Source organism: Ovis aries, chromosome 4 (genome assembly GCF_016772045.2).
Source record: "Ovis aries strain OAR_USU_Benz2616 breed Rambouillet chromosome 4, ARS-UI_Ramb_v3.0, whole genome shotgun sequence".
In the NCBI taxonomy this organism is placed as follows: Eukaryota; Metazoa; Chordata; class Mammalia; order Artiodactyla; family Bovidae; genus Ovis; species Ovis aries.
Window position 1 is genome coordinate 33,688,365 of NC_056057.1, and position 15,127 is coordinate 33,703,491.

The following is a 15,127-nucleotide window of genomic DNA, read 5'->3' on the forward strand; positions in this document are numbered from 1 at the left end:
AAATGTTGGTTCTTATAAGCCAGATTTTGCACACAACCACTTCTTTAAGACTTTATAGTTATACTAGTACATTGCTACAAAAACAGAATAGAATGAACACATTTAGAAATGAAATGTGGACTTCACGGAAAATATTTGAAGAATATTATATATTAAAGGAGAAGAGAATTCTAGTATTGACACACCTTGCTTTCTGCTTAGACAAATACTAGGTGAAATTTGTAAAAATAGTAAAAAATTCTCAGTAATATTCTAGGGGTCTTATAAACAAAACTATGCATCAGTAAAAAGTAGGAGTTTGATCTCAAAACCCAATAAGAACACAAGAGGAAAGGAGAGAGTCACATCTCATGAACACTGATGTAAAACTCCAAAAATTGAAAAACAAGTATTTCATGAACTGTCACACACTATGCCTAAATTCAGTTCAGTCCAGTTGATCAGTCGTGTCCGACTCTTTTCGACCCCATGAATCGCAGCATGCCAGGCCTCCCTGTCCATCACCAACTCCCGGAGTTCACTCAGACTCACATCGATCGAGTTGGTGATGCCATCCAGCCATCTCATCCTTTGTCGTCCCCTTCTCCTCCTGGCCCCAATCCCTCCCAGCATCAGAGTCTTTTCCAATGAGTCAACTCTTCGCATGAGGTGGCCAAAGTACTGGAGTCTCAGCTTTAGCATCAGTCCTTCCAAAGAAATCCCAAGACTGATCTCCTTCAGAATGGATCTCCTTGCAGTCCAAGGGACTCTCAAGAGTCTTCTCCAACACCACAGTTCAAAAGCATCAATTCTTCCGTGCTCAGCCTTCTTCATAGTCCAACTCTCACATCCATACATGACCGCTGGAAAAACCATAGCCTTGACTAGATGGACCTTTGTTGGAAAAGTAATGTCTCTGCTTTTGAATATGCTGTTTAGGTTGGTCATAACTTTTCTCCCAAGGAGTAAGCGTCTTTAAATTTCATGGCTGCAATCACCATCTGCAGTGATTTTGGAGCCCCCCAAAATAAAGTCTAACACTGTTTCCACTGTTTCCCCATCTATTTCCCATGAAGTGATGGAACCAGATGCCATGATCTTCGTTTTCTGAAAGTTGAGCTTTAAGCCAACTTTTTCACTCTCCTCTTTCACTTTCATCAAGAAGCTTTTGAGTTCCTCTTCACTTTCTGCCATAAGGGTGGTGTCATCTGCATATCTGAGGTTATTGATATTTCTCCCAGCAATCTTGATTCCAGCTGTGCTTCTTCCAGCCCAGCGTTTCTCATGATGTACTCTGCATAGAAGTTAAATAACCAGGGTGACAATAGACAGCCTTGACATACTCCTTTTCCTATTTGGAACCAGTCTATTGTTCCATATCCAGTTCTAACTGTTGCTTCCTGACCTGCATATAGGTTTCTCAAGAGGCAGGTCAGGTGGTCTGGTATTCCCATGTCTCTCAGAGTTTTCCACAGTTTATTGTGATCCACACAGTCAAAGGCTTTGGCATAGTCAATAAAGCAGAAACAGATGTTTTTCTGGTACTCTCTTGCATTTTCAATGATCCAGCGGATGTTGGCAATTTGATCTCTGGTTCCTCTGCCTTTTCTAAAACCAGCTTGAACATCTAGAAGTTCACGGTTCACGTTTTGCTGAAGCCTGGCTTGGAGAATTTTGAGCATTAATTTACTAGCATGTGAGATGAGTGCAATTGTGCAGTAGTTTGAGCATTCTTTGGCGTTGACTTTCTTTGGGATTGGAATGAAAACTGATGTTTTCCAGTCCTGTGGCCACTGCTGAGTTTTCCACATTTGCTGTCATATTGAGTGCAGCACTTTCACAGCATCATCTTTCAAGATTTGAAATAGCTCAACTGGAATTCCATCACCTCCGCTTATTTGTAGTGATGCTTTCTAAAGACCACTTGACTTCACATACCAGGATGTTTGGCTCTAGGTGAGTGATCACACCATCGTGATTATCTTGGTCATGAAGATATCTTTTGTACAGTTCTTCTGTGTATTCTTGCCACCTCTTCTTAATATCTTCTGCTTCTCTTAGGTCCATATCATTTCTGTCCTTTATCGAGCCCATCTTTGCATGAAATGTTCCCTTGGTATCTCTAATTTTCTTGAAGAGATCTCTAGTCTTCCCCATTCTGTTGTTTTCCTCTATTTCTTTGCCTTGATTGCTGAGGAAGGCTTTCTTATCTCTCCTTGCTATTCTTTGGACCTCTGCATTCAGATGCTTATATCTTTCCTTTTCTCCTTTGCATTTCACTTCACTTCTACTCACAGCTATTTGTAAGGCCTTCCCAGACAGCCATTTTGCTTTTTTGCATTTCTTTTCCGTGGGGATGGTCTTGATCCCTGTCTCCTGTACGATGTCACAAACCTCCGTCCATAGTTCATTAGGCACTCTATCAGATCTAGTCCCTTAAATCTATTTCTAACTTCCACTATATAATCATAAGGGATTTGATCTAGGTCATACCTGAATGGCCTAGTGGTTCTCCCTTCTATACTTGTTTATTCATGTATAAACAAGACTGAAAACAAAACAATTGCACATATAAAACAAAAGGAGTATTTCCAAGTAAAATAAATTTTATATCTCAAAAATAGGCAAAACTGTATACCATTGTTAAGCAATAATACATATGTAGTAAAACTACCTTTTAAAATCAAATAAATGATAAAAATTCAGGTAAGAAGTTACCACTAAGGATGTGACAGTGGAGGTGGACATATGTGGTTTCATGATTTTAAAAACTGCAGTGTTCTAATTCATATACAGAGGTGGTGATGTCACAGGTGTTTATTAGTGCACTTGGTAATTTATATCCTTACTACTTTTTCTGTATAAAACATCAAAACTAAAATGAAAAAGTATTAGTCTAGGAATCCATGGTGTTTCTAAAAAGCATAGATGAACACAAAAGTTGAAGAAAAATACTAATGGAAAGGGAATGATACAGGACTGTGAACAGGAGTCCAAGCAAAGGATTAAATCAAAGGGAGAAAGAATGTGGAATGAGAGGCGGTCCTAAGATGGTGGAGAAATAGGATGGGGAGACCACTTTTTGCCCCACAAATTCATCAAAGGAACATTTAAAAGCTGAGTAAATTCCACAAAACAACTTCTCAATGCCGGCAGAGGACATCAGGCACCCAGAAAAGCAGCCCATTGTCTTCAAAAGGAGGTAGGAAAAAATATAAAAGACAAAAAAAGAGAGAAAAGAGGTAGGGATGGAGCTCCGTCCTGGGAACAGAGTCTTAAAAAGAGAGAAGTTTCCAAACACCAGGAAACACTCTCACTGCCGAGTCTGTGGTGAGCCTTGGAAGCACAGAGGGCAACATAACAGAAAGGAAAAATAAATAATTAAAACCCACAGGTTACGAGCCCAACGGTAACTCCTCCAGCAGAGAAGCAGCGCAGACGCCTGCACCCGCCACTAGTAAGCAGGGGCTGGGCAGGGAGGCACAGGCTGCATTGCTTAGAGTAAGGATTTGTTCTGAATGCTCCAAGTGCAATCTGAGTGAACTAACTTTGGCTAGCAAACCAGACTGTGGGATAACTGCCACGTGAAAAGCCAGCCCTAACCTAAGACACCAGCAGGCCAGCGCACAGAACAAAGGACTGAACAGAGATAGCTGGCTGCAGACCATCTCCTGCTGGTTGACAGGCAGCCAGAGCCGGAAGGGGGCAATCACAGTCCCAGAGAGACATTATCTACAAAACTGTTAGCAGGCTTCTTTCCTAACTAAGACTTCTTGGGGTTCTGGACAGTCAACATCCGCCTGAGAAGGTGCGCTGGTTGTACACCCAGAAAACCGAGCAGCAGGGATGGGGGAGGCGATAAGTTGCAGCGACTGCGCTCGCCAAACACCATCACCTGAGCTGCTCGGACTTGGGAAGGGCACAAAATGCAGGCCCAACCGAGTCTGCACCTCTGAGGACTACCAGAATGCCTGAACCTGAGCTGCTTAGACCTGGGAGGTAGATGCAATGCAGGGCCGGCCTCGGTCGGTTCCTGGAGGAGCAACCTAGAGCCTGAGCAGTGTGGGCAGGGAGGGTACACGTGCTGCGAGCAGGGTTAGGCCCAGTGTGGGGGAGGGACTGTGAGCACACGCCAGTGTTCTTTGTTTGCAGCGTCCCTCCCTCCCCCCAGCGGACTGAACAAGTGAGCCTAAAAAAAGTGTGCACCACCGCCCCATTTGTGTCAAGGCGGAAATCAGACACTGAAGAGACCAGCAACCAGAAGAAGCTAAAACAGAGGGAACCACCTTGGAAGTGACAGGTGCAAGAGATTAAAACCCTGTCATTAGTACTGACTACATAGGAAGGGGCCTATAGATCTTGATAAATATAAGCCAGACCAAGGAACTATCAAAAAATGAACTGACCCCACAATACCCACAACACCAGAGAAAGTCCTAGATATATTTTTACTATTTTTACGATCATTCTTTTTTAAAAATTTTTAAAATTTTAAGTCCTCTATTACTCCTTTAATTTACACTGTTATAACCTACTATTACTTTGCAAAAAAGACCCTATTTTTTAAAAGCAAATTTCAAATATATATATTTTAAAATAATTTTTGTGACTGTTTTTTTTTCTTTCTTTTTCTCTTCTTTAATATCGTATTTTTGAAATTCCAAACTCTACTCTAGATTTTTAATCTTTGCTTTTTGGTATTATCAATTTTGTACCTTTAAAAACCCAATCTTCAGTACCCATTATTACTTGGGAGTGAGATTATTGGCTTGACTGCTCTCTCCCCCTTTGGAGTCTCCTTTCTCTCCACCAGGTCGCCTGTGTCTCCTCACTACCCCCTTTCTTCTCTACCCAACTCTGTGAATTTCTGTGTGTCCCAGATGGTGGAGAACACTTAGGGAACTGATTACTGGCTGGATCTGTCTCTCTTCTTTTGATTCCCCTCTTCTATCCTCCTGGCCACCTTGTCTCCTTCCTTCCTCTTCTCTTCACTGTAAAACTCCATGAACATCTCTGAGAAGTCCAGTTGTGGAGTGCACATAAAGAAGTGATTACTGGCTAGCTTGCTCTCTCCTCTATTGATTCCACCTCATCTCATTCAAGTCACCTCTAACTCCCTCCTCCCTCTTCTCTTCTCCATGTAACTCTGCGAACTTCTCTGGGTGTCTCTCATTGGGGAGAAACTTTTCATCTTTAAACTAGATGTTTTATCAATGGTGCTGTATAGGAGAAGTCTTGACACTACTGTAAAAATAAGACAGAAAACCAGAAGCAGGAGGCTTAAGTCCAAACCCTGAGAACACCAGAGAACTCCTGATTCCAGGGAACATTAATTGATAGGAGCTCATCAAATGCCTCCATACCTACACTGAAACCAAGCACTACCCAAGACCAACAAGTTCCAGAGCAAGACATACCATGAAAATTCTCCAGCAACACATGATTACAGCCTTGAGCTCCAATATACAGGCTGCCCAAAGTTACTCCAAAACCACTGACATCTCATAATTCATTACTGGACACTTCACTGCACTCCAGAGAGAAGAAATCCAGCTCCACCCACCAGAACACTGACACAAGCTTCCCTAACCAAGAAACCTTGACAAGCCCTTGATACAACCCCACCCACAGCGAGGAGACTCCACAATAAAAAGAACTCCACAAACTGCCAGAATACAAAAAGGACACCCCAAACTCAGCAATATAAACAAGATGAAGAGAGAGAGGAATACCCAGCAGGTAAAGGAACAGGATAAATGCCCATCAAACCAAATAAAAGAGGAAGAGATAGGGAATCTACCTGATAAAGAATTCCAAATAATGATAGTGAAAATGATCTAAAATCTTGAAATTGAAATGGAATCACAGATAAATAGCCTGGAGACAAGGATTGAGAAGATGCAAGAAAGGTTTAACAAGGACCTAGTAGAAATAAAAAAGAGTCAATATATAATGAATAATGCAATAAATGACATCAAAACTCTGGAGGTAACAAATAGTAGAATAATGGAGGCAGAAGATAGGATTAGTGAAGTAGAAGATAGAATGGTAGAAATAAATGAATCAGAGAGGAAAAAAGAAAAACAAATTAAAAGAAATGAGGACAATCTCAGAGACCTCCAGGACAGTGTTAAATGCCCCAACATTTGAATCATAGGAGTCCCAGAAGAAGAAGACAAAAAGAAAGACCATGAGAAAATACTTGAGGAGATAATAGTTGAAAACTTCCCTAAAATAGGGAAGGAAATAATCACTCAAGTCCAAGAAACCCAGAGAGTCGCAAACAGGATAAACCCAAGGCAAAACACCCCAAGACACATATTAATCAAATTCACAAAGATCAGACATAAAGAACAAATATTAGAAGCAGCAAGGGGAAAACAACAAATAACACACAAGGGGATTCCCATAAGGATTACAGCTGATCTTTTGATAGAAACTCTTCAAGCCAGGAGGGAATGGCAAGACATACTTAAAGTGATGAAAGAAAATAACCTACAGCCCGGATTACTGTACCCAGCAAGGATCTCATTCAAATACGAAGGAGAAATCAAAAGCTTTACAGACAAGCAAAAGCTGAGAGAATTCAGCACCACCAACCCAGCTCTCCAACAAATGCTAAAGGATCTTCTCTAGACAGGAAACACAGAAAGGGTGTATAAACTCAAACCCAAAACAATAAAGTAAATGGCAACAGGATCATACTTATCAATAATTACCTTAAATGTAAATAGGTTGAATGCCCCAACCAAAAGACAAAGACTGGCTGAATGGATACAAAAACACGACCCATATATATGTTGTCTACAAGAGACCCACCTCAAACAGGGGACACATACAGACTGAAAATGAAGGGCTGGAAAAAGATTTTCCATGCAAATAGAGACCAAAAGAAAGCAGGAGTAGCTATACTCATATCAGATAAAATAGACTTTAAAACAAAGGCTGTCTCTCTTTTCAAGAGACAAAGAAGGACACTACATTATGATCAAAGGATCAATCCAAGAAGAAGATATAACAATTATAAATATATATGCACCCAACATAGGAGCACCACAATCTGTAAGACAAATGCTAGCAAGTATGAAAGGGGAAATTAACAATAACACGATAATAGTGGGAGACCTTAATATCCCACTCTCACCTATGGATAGATCAACTAAACAGAAAATTAACAGGGAAACACAAACTTTAAATGATATATTAGACCAGTTAGACCTAACTGATATCTATAGGACATTTCACCCCAAAACAATGAATTTCACCTTTTTCTCAAGTGCACAAGGAACCTTCTCCAGGATAGATCACATCCTGGGCCATAAATCTAGGCTTGGTAAATTCAAAAAAATTGAAATCATTCCAAGCATCTTTTCTGACCATAATGCAGTAAGATTAGATCTCAATTACAGGAGAAAAACTATTAAAAATTCCAACATATGGAGGCTGAACAACACGCTGCTGAATAACCAACAAATCACAGAAGAAATCAAAAAAGAAATCAAAATATGCATAGAAATGAATGAAAATGAAAATACAACAACCGCAAACCTGTGGGACACTGTAAAAGCAGTGCTAAGGGGAAAGTTCGTAGCAATACAGGCATACCTCAAGAAACAAGAAAAAAGTCAAATAAAAAACCTAACTGTACACCTAAAACAACTAGAAAAGGAAGAAATGAGAACCCCAGGGTTAGTAGAAGGAAATAAATCTTAACAATTAGGGCAGAAATAAATGCAAAATAAACAAAAGAGACCTTAGCATAAATCAACAAAGCCAAAAGCTGGTTCTTTGAAAGGATAAATAAAATTGACAAACCATTAGCCAGACTCATCAAGAAACAAAGGGAGAAAAATCAAATCAATAAAATTAGAAATGAAAATGGAGAGATCACAACAGACAACACACAAATACAAAGGATCATAAGAGACTACTATCAGCAATTATATGCCAATAAAACGGACAACATAGAAGAAATGGACAAATTCTTAGAAAAGTACCACTTTCCAAAACTGAACCAGGAAGAAATAGAAAATCTAAATAGACCCATCACAAGCACGGAAATTGAAACTGTAATCAGAAATCTTCCAGCAAACAAAAGCCCGGGTCCAGATGGCTTCACAGCTGAATTCTACCAAAAATTTCGAGAAGAGCTAACACCTATCCTACTCAAACTCTTCCAGAAAATTGCAGAGGAAGGTAAATGTCCAAACTCATTCTATGAGGCCACCATCACCCTAACACCAAAACCTGACAAAGATGCTACAAAATAAGAAAACTACAGGCCAATATCACTGATGGACACAGATGCAAAAATCCTTAACAAAATTCTAGCAATCAGAATCCAACAACACATTAAAAAGATCATACACCATGACCAAGTGGGCTTTATCCCAGGGATGCAAGGATTCTTCAATATCCAGAAATCAATCAATGTACTACACTACATTAACATGTTGAAAAATAAAAACCATATGATTATCTCAATAGATGCAGAGAAAGCCTTTGACAAAATTCAACATCCATTTATGATAAAAAAACTCTCCAGAAAGTGGGAATAGAAGGAACCCACCTCAACATAATAAAAGCTATATATGACAAACCCACAGCAAACATTATCCTCAATGGTGAAAAACTGAAAGCATTTCCCCTAAAGTCAGGAATAAGACAAGGGTGCCCACTTTCATCACTACTATTCAACATAGTTCTGGAAGTTTTGGCCACAGCATTCAGAGCAGAAAAAGAAATAAAAGGAGTCCAAATTGGAAAAGAAGACGTAAAACTCTCACTGTTTGCAGATGACATGATCCTCTACATAGAAAACCCTAAAGACTCCACCAGAAAATTACTAGAGCTAATTAATGAATGCAGTAAGGTTGCAGGATATAAAATCAACACACAGAAATCTCTTGCATTCCTATACACTAATAGTGAGAAAATAGAAAGTGAAATTAAGGAAACAATTCCATTCACCATTGCAACAAAAAGAATAAAATACTTAGGAATATATTTACCTAAAGAAACTAAAGACCTATATATAGAAAACTAGAAAACGCTGGTGAAAGAAATCAAAGAGGACACTAATACATGGAGAAATATACCATGTTCATAGATCGGAAGAATCAATATAGTGAAAATGAGTATACTACCCAAAGCAATTTATAGATTCAATGCAATCCCTATCAAGCTACCAGCAGTATTTTTCACAGAGCTAGAACAAATAATTTCACAATTTGTATGGAAATAGAAAAAGCCTCAAATAGCCAAAGCAATCTTGAGAAATAAGAATGGAACTGAAAGAATCAACCTGCCTGACTTCAGGCTCTACTACAAAGCCACAGTCATCAAGACAGGATGGTACTGGCACAAAGACAGAAATATAGATCAATGGAACAATATAGAAAGCCCAGAGATAAATCCACACACCTATGGACACCTTATCTTCGACAGAGGAGGCAAGAATATACAGTGGATTAAAGACAATCTCTTTAACAAGTGGTGCTAGGAAAACTGGTTAACCACTTGTAAAAGAATGAAACTAGAACACTTTCTAACACCATTCACAAAAATAAACTCAAAATGGATTAAAGATCTAAACGTAAGACCAGAAACTGTAAAACTCCTAGAGGAGAACATAGGCAAAACACTCTCCGACATACATCACAGCAGGATCCTCTATGACCCACCTCCCAAAATACTGGAAATAAAAGCAAAAATAAAACAAATGGGATCTAATTAAAATTAAAAGCTTCTGCACAACAAAGGAACCTATAAGGTGAAAAGACAGCCTTCAGAATGGGAGAAAATAATAGGAAATGAAGCAACTGACAAACAACTAATCTCAAAAATATACAAGCAACTCCTGCAGCTCAATTCCAGAAAAATAAACGACCCAATCAAAAAATGGGCCAAAGATCTAAATAGACATTTCTCCGAAGAAGACATACAGATGGCTAACAAACACATGAAAAGATGCTCAACATCACTTATTATCAGAGAAATGCAAATCAAGACCACAATGACGTACCATCTCATGCCAGTCAGAATGGCTGCTATCCAAAAGTCTACAAGCAATAAGTGTTGGAGAGGTTGTGGAGAAAAGGGAACCCTCTTACACTGTTGGTGGGAATGCAAACTAGTACAGCCACTATGGAGAACAGTGTGGAGATTCCTTAAAAACTGCAAATAGGACTGCCTTATGACCCAGCAATCCCACTGCTGGGCATACACACCAAGGAAACCAGAACTGAAACAGACACGTGTACCTCAATGTTCACTGCAGCACTGTTTATAATAGCCAGGACATGAAAGCCACCTAGATGTCCATCAGCAGATGAATGGATAAGAAAGCTTTGGTACATATACACAATGGAGTATTACTCAGCCATTAAAAAAATACATTTGAATCAGTTCTAATGAGGTGGATGAAACTGGAGCCGATTATACAGAGTGAAGTAAGCCAGAAAGAAAAACACCAATACAGTATACTAACGCATATATATGGAATTTAGAAAGATGGTAATGATAACCCTGTATGCGAGACAGCAAAAGAGACACAGATGTATAGAATAGTCTTGGACTCTGTGGGAGAGGGCGAGGGTGGGATGATTTGGGAAAATGGCATTGAAATATGTATAATATCATATATGAAACAAATTGCCAGTCCAGGTTCGATGCATGATACTGGATGCTTGGGGCTGGTGCACTGAGATGACCCCGAGGGATGGTATGGGGATGGAGGAGGGAGGGGGTTCAGGATGGGGAACACATGTATACCTGTGGCAGATTCATGTTGATGTATGGCAAAACCAATACAATGTTGTAAAGTGATTAACTTCCAATTAAAATAAATACATTTATATTTTTTAAAAAAGAATGTGGCATGTTAATACAATGGTTCTCAAGAATTATTTCTTCTAGGTTTTAAATGGAAACATCAGTTTCACAGCAGAAGTACTACTGAAGTATGCACAGTCTATAAGCTGTTAATTTTGCATTTCTTCATGATTTTCTCCCTCTTCATAATTCAATGATTAGCACAATATTGAAATGATTTATAATAGTCCCTAGAAGACACGCACTCAAGTGGGGGAGATTGTTAATAATTGAAATAAGTAGGCATCAATATAATTCACAGGTGGTCTTAAATGTTATAATATTTTAATTTGTAGTACTTTACATATCTTACTAATTATGACTTCTTTACAATAATTTTAAAGGTAGCTTGTATTACCTAAATATGAGTAGTCACCAACTGATATTTAAAAAGAAAGAAAACACAAAGAGAAAAGAAAACCAGGCTTGAAACAGAAACCGTTCATCAAATAAATACTCATCAAGATCTGAGAAAGCCACACTGAACGAGGTGTGTGTGTGATCATCTAAGACAGTAACTTACCTTTAACCTTAAGAGTCTGGAATTTCCTTGATTTAAAAGTGGTACATACAAAGCTACTTAAAATGTAGCAGATAATTCCTACCTGAGGATGGCACATCTCTAAGAATGGTAGGAGCCCAGCCCCTCCAGAGGGAAATCCAACCATCTTCAGATACTTTCTTGCTGACAAATTGAAGCAGTTCCTCGTAAGAAAACTTCTTAGATTGCATCTTGGTTCTGATCAATTCCAGTGGACTTATTACAGTCCTGCACCAACTGGTACAAAACAAGCGAATACAACAAAAGCAAGCCATGTAGTACGAAAACATGCGTGCAGAAATGAGTATTTTGTGCATCTTTATATTTTAAAATTTTATTCTGAAATGTCTGCAAACTGTGTCTAGTATCTCATGATGGCAACATACTGGCTCAGATTTTTTTCCTTGATAAAGGTATTTCACATACCTTACTCTTTCAAGAGCAGGTCCACAGCCATTATACATCAACCAGGACTATTATAAACCTCACTTCCACTACATAGAGAAAAATGCCCTTCTGATTAAACTCTGAATCTCAGAGTGTATACAGAAAATGATGAAAGACTCTGGCATTAATTAGACTCTGTGTTATTATCCTAAAATCTAGAATCTAAGATCTACAATCTTGCATCTGAGACTCTGTCCAAGAATTAATGGGATAGGCTGATCCTGTCCGGTTCTGACGGCAGTCACCACACAATGTGACCGCTAGAGCATAGGTGTCGACATATGAGGACAAACTACAATGCAAAAGAAACCGTCACCAATACTCTACTTGAAATTCTCCACGAATGTAAACATTTTAAAGCAAGCTTTAAGTAGAAATCAGAATGAAAATATTCTGAATTTATTACTTACGTCTGGCCACGATTCCAGCAACGATTGGTATGCAGCTTTCATTTTCTCCTAATTTAGATCTCAGAAGAGCAGTTAATTGATCATAGCAGGTAAAATAAATAACTGTGGCAGGAACTGCCATCACTCTGTTAGAACAAATGAAAAGATTGGTCCAACACTATCAAAAGGCAGAAACATATTCTTATGATATTATGAAGCACAAGATACAGTCATAGTGCATATGTATTCAGTCATATCAGACTCTCTGAGACCCCATGGACTGCAGCCCGCCACGCTCCTCTGTCCATGGGATTTCCCAGGCAAGTATACCAGAGTGTGTTGACATTTCCTTCTCCAGCGGCTCTTCCTGACCCAGGTATCAAACCCACATCTCTTGTGTCTCCTGCACTGGCAGGTGGGTTCTTTACCAACTGCACCACCTGGGAAGTACAAAATGAAGATCCTTCTATTTTATAGAAGCTGAAAACCATAACAAATCAGCTATGAGATCAATTTTTCTTTAAGAATTAGCAGTGTTTAACTTAGAAGGCTATGGTTATTCCAGTAGTCGTGTATGGATGTGAGAGTTGGACTGTGAAGAAAGCTGAGTGCCGAAGAAGTTATGCTTTTGAACTGTGGTGTTAAAGAAGACTCTTGAGAGTCCCCTGAACTGCAAGGAGATCCAACCAGTCCATTCTAAAGGAGATCAGTCCTGGGTGTTCTTCGGAAGGAATGATGTTAAAGCTGAAACTCCAGTACTTTGGCCACCTCATGTGAAGAGTTGACTCATTGGAAAAGACTCTGATGCTGGGAGAGATTGGGGGCAGGAGGAAAAGGGGATGACAGAGGATGAGATGGCTGGATGGCATCACCGACTCAATGGTGTGCTGCAATTAATGGGGTCGCAAAGAGTCAGACATGACTGAGCGACTGAACTGAACTGAACTTAGGCAACAAAAAGATGTAAAGTAGGTTTCTGCTCCCCAGAGATTTGTAATGTAGTAGAGAAGGTAAGTTTAGAGCATCCAGTCAGGTCATAAATATGAAAAGACAAATAAGTCATCTTGACTTATTCTGTGTCTGGTCTTCATTCCCAACTACATACATTACGGTAACATGAAAATCACGAAAGTAAAACATCTTGTAAAAATTCCTTGTAAAAAATATATAAAATTATGAAATACTTTTGAACTGTGGACCATGTCATACCTGCTTATAATTGAAAATAATGTCACCTGAATTATATATACTCAAAGCAAAATCCAATGACATTCTTTCAAATGAAAATATCAAGAGGGAGTTATTAATTAAACACAAAGTTGAAGGTACTATCATGTCATAAAGATTTAACACAACAAGAAACTGGTCTCTGTTTCTGGTCTAACCAAAGGACTATCACAGACCACAATGGGAACGCCTAACACTCGACAGTGAAGTGTGGTGACGAGAACTTAGGAACAGGACTGACTGCTGCTCCTGGATCTATCACCAACCTTACAACCTTAGGCACTGTTCACAGTATGTGCCTCAAAACTGACTAATGTGCTCCATAACAAGATAAATCAGAAAAGTGAGGCAGAGAAAGGCAAGGTATTAATTGGAATTTTTACATTCAGCCTTACTAGCTTGCTGCTGTCCATGGGGTTGCACAGAATCGGACACAACTGAAGCAACTTAGCAGCAGCAGCAGCTTGTCATATGAATTCATGTAATAGCTAGTTAGTACAGAATTTAATTATCTGGAAAAGAAGTATAAATAGCACAGTATCTCTCATTATCTTAGTAAAATAAAAACTCAAATGAACACTAATTTCTTAATTTCTGAACATGAAAAGATAAAGAATGCTTGTGCCCCAAATCCAGTATCTTCAGGAGGGCCTATTTGTCTACTTGACCTTGGGTCATCTTCAAGGAATTTAGCCCTCGAAATACTCCCTGTAACAAGGCTTTTCTGTATGTCTAGAGCACTAAACCAACTTGCCTGCATTGATTTGTGCAAATGATGTGAGTTTTGGTAAACATCTACCGCTTTTTGTGGGGCTGGAGTTTCAGTAACCACAGCCAGTCATGAACACAGCATGCTATATCATCAGCCCCCAGTGCAAACCCTAGACTCAGATTCAAGTGCCGGTAAGGCTGAACCCCTGCACTTGCTGCAGTGGCCTGGGGCTAGGAGAGGCAGCATGCGCCCTGCGTGTCACAAGCTGGGTCTTGGGAGGACTCCACCTGGCCAGCTCCTGTTGGGCCTCTCCCCTCACTGATTCCAGTTCACGCCTCTCCCCTCACTGATTCCAGTTCACGCCTCTCCCCTCACTGATTCCGCTTCATGCCTTTTGCGGTAATAAACCACAGACATTAGTATACATCCTGTGAGTGCTTCTAGCAACTCACCGAATGTGGGGTAGTGTGAGAATCACAAAACAATGCTCTAGAAAATGAAAAGTTCTGATATTAAAAACGCATGATGTTGTCCCATCATACTGATAAAGCAAAACAAAACCACCACCATTACTAAGTAAGAAAAACACTAAATTTCAACTTACAACGTATGAGGAAGGCCACTCCATAGGGATTTAATGCCCTCATTTAGAATGATTTTCAAAAAAGCATCCTAAAATTGTAATAGAAAAAAGTGGTCAAAATATACAAAAAAGCTTATAGTGATAATTGGTATTTGATTCTTTTAAGCATTTATTTCTAAAATAAAAGCTTCCCAGATTTATATACACCCATTCTTTAAAAAGGAAAAAAGAATTTTTCTTGACTTTCAGACACAAATGAAGCATTTCTAAATGACAGTTCCTGCTTACAAAATAAACCTACATTACTCAGCTTGGGATTGTTCTACTTAGGGCTAAGAAGCAATGTGTTTTGAAGATTATTATAAAAAGGAAGTGGA

The 15,127-nt window shown here is 39.2% G+C and overlaps 1 protein-coding gene across 1 annotated transcript in view; it reads right to left on the bottom strand.

Moving 5' to 3' along the window:
- Positions 1-15,127, bottom strand: part of LOC101121769 (phosphatidylcholine translocator ABCB4) — an 89,569-nt gene that overhangs the window by 11,957 nt on the left and 62,485 nt on the right. The window contains 2 exon segments of the mRNA XM_042249301.2: positions 11,457-11,629; positions 12,250-12,374. The gene's annotated coding sequence lies outside the window, so the exon portion shown is untranslated.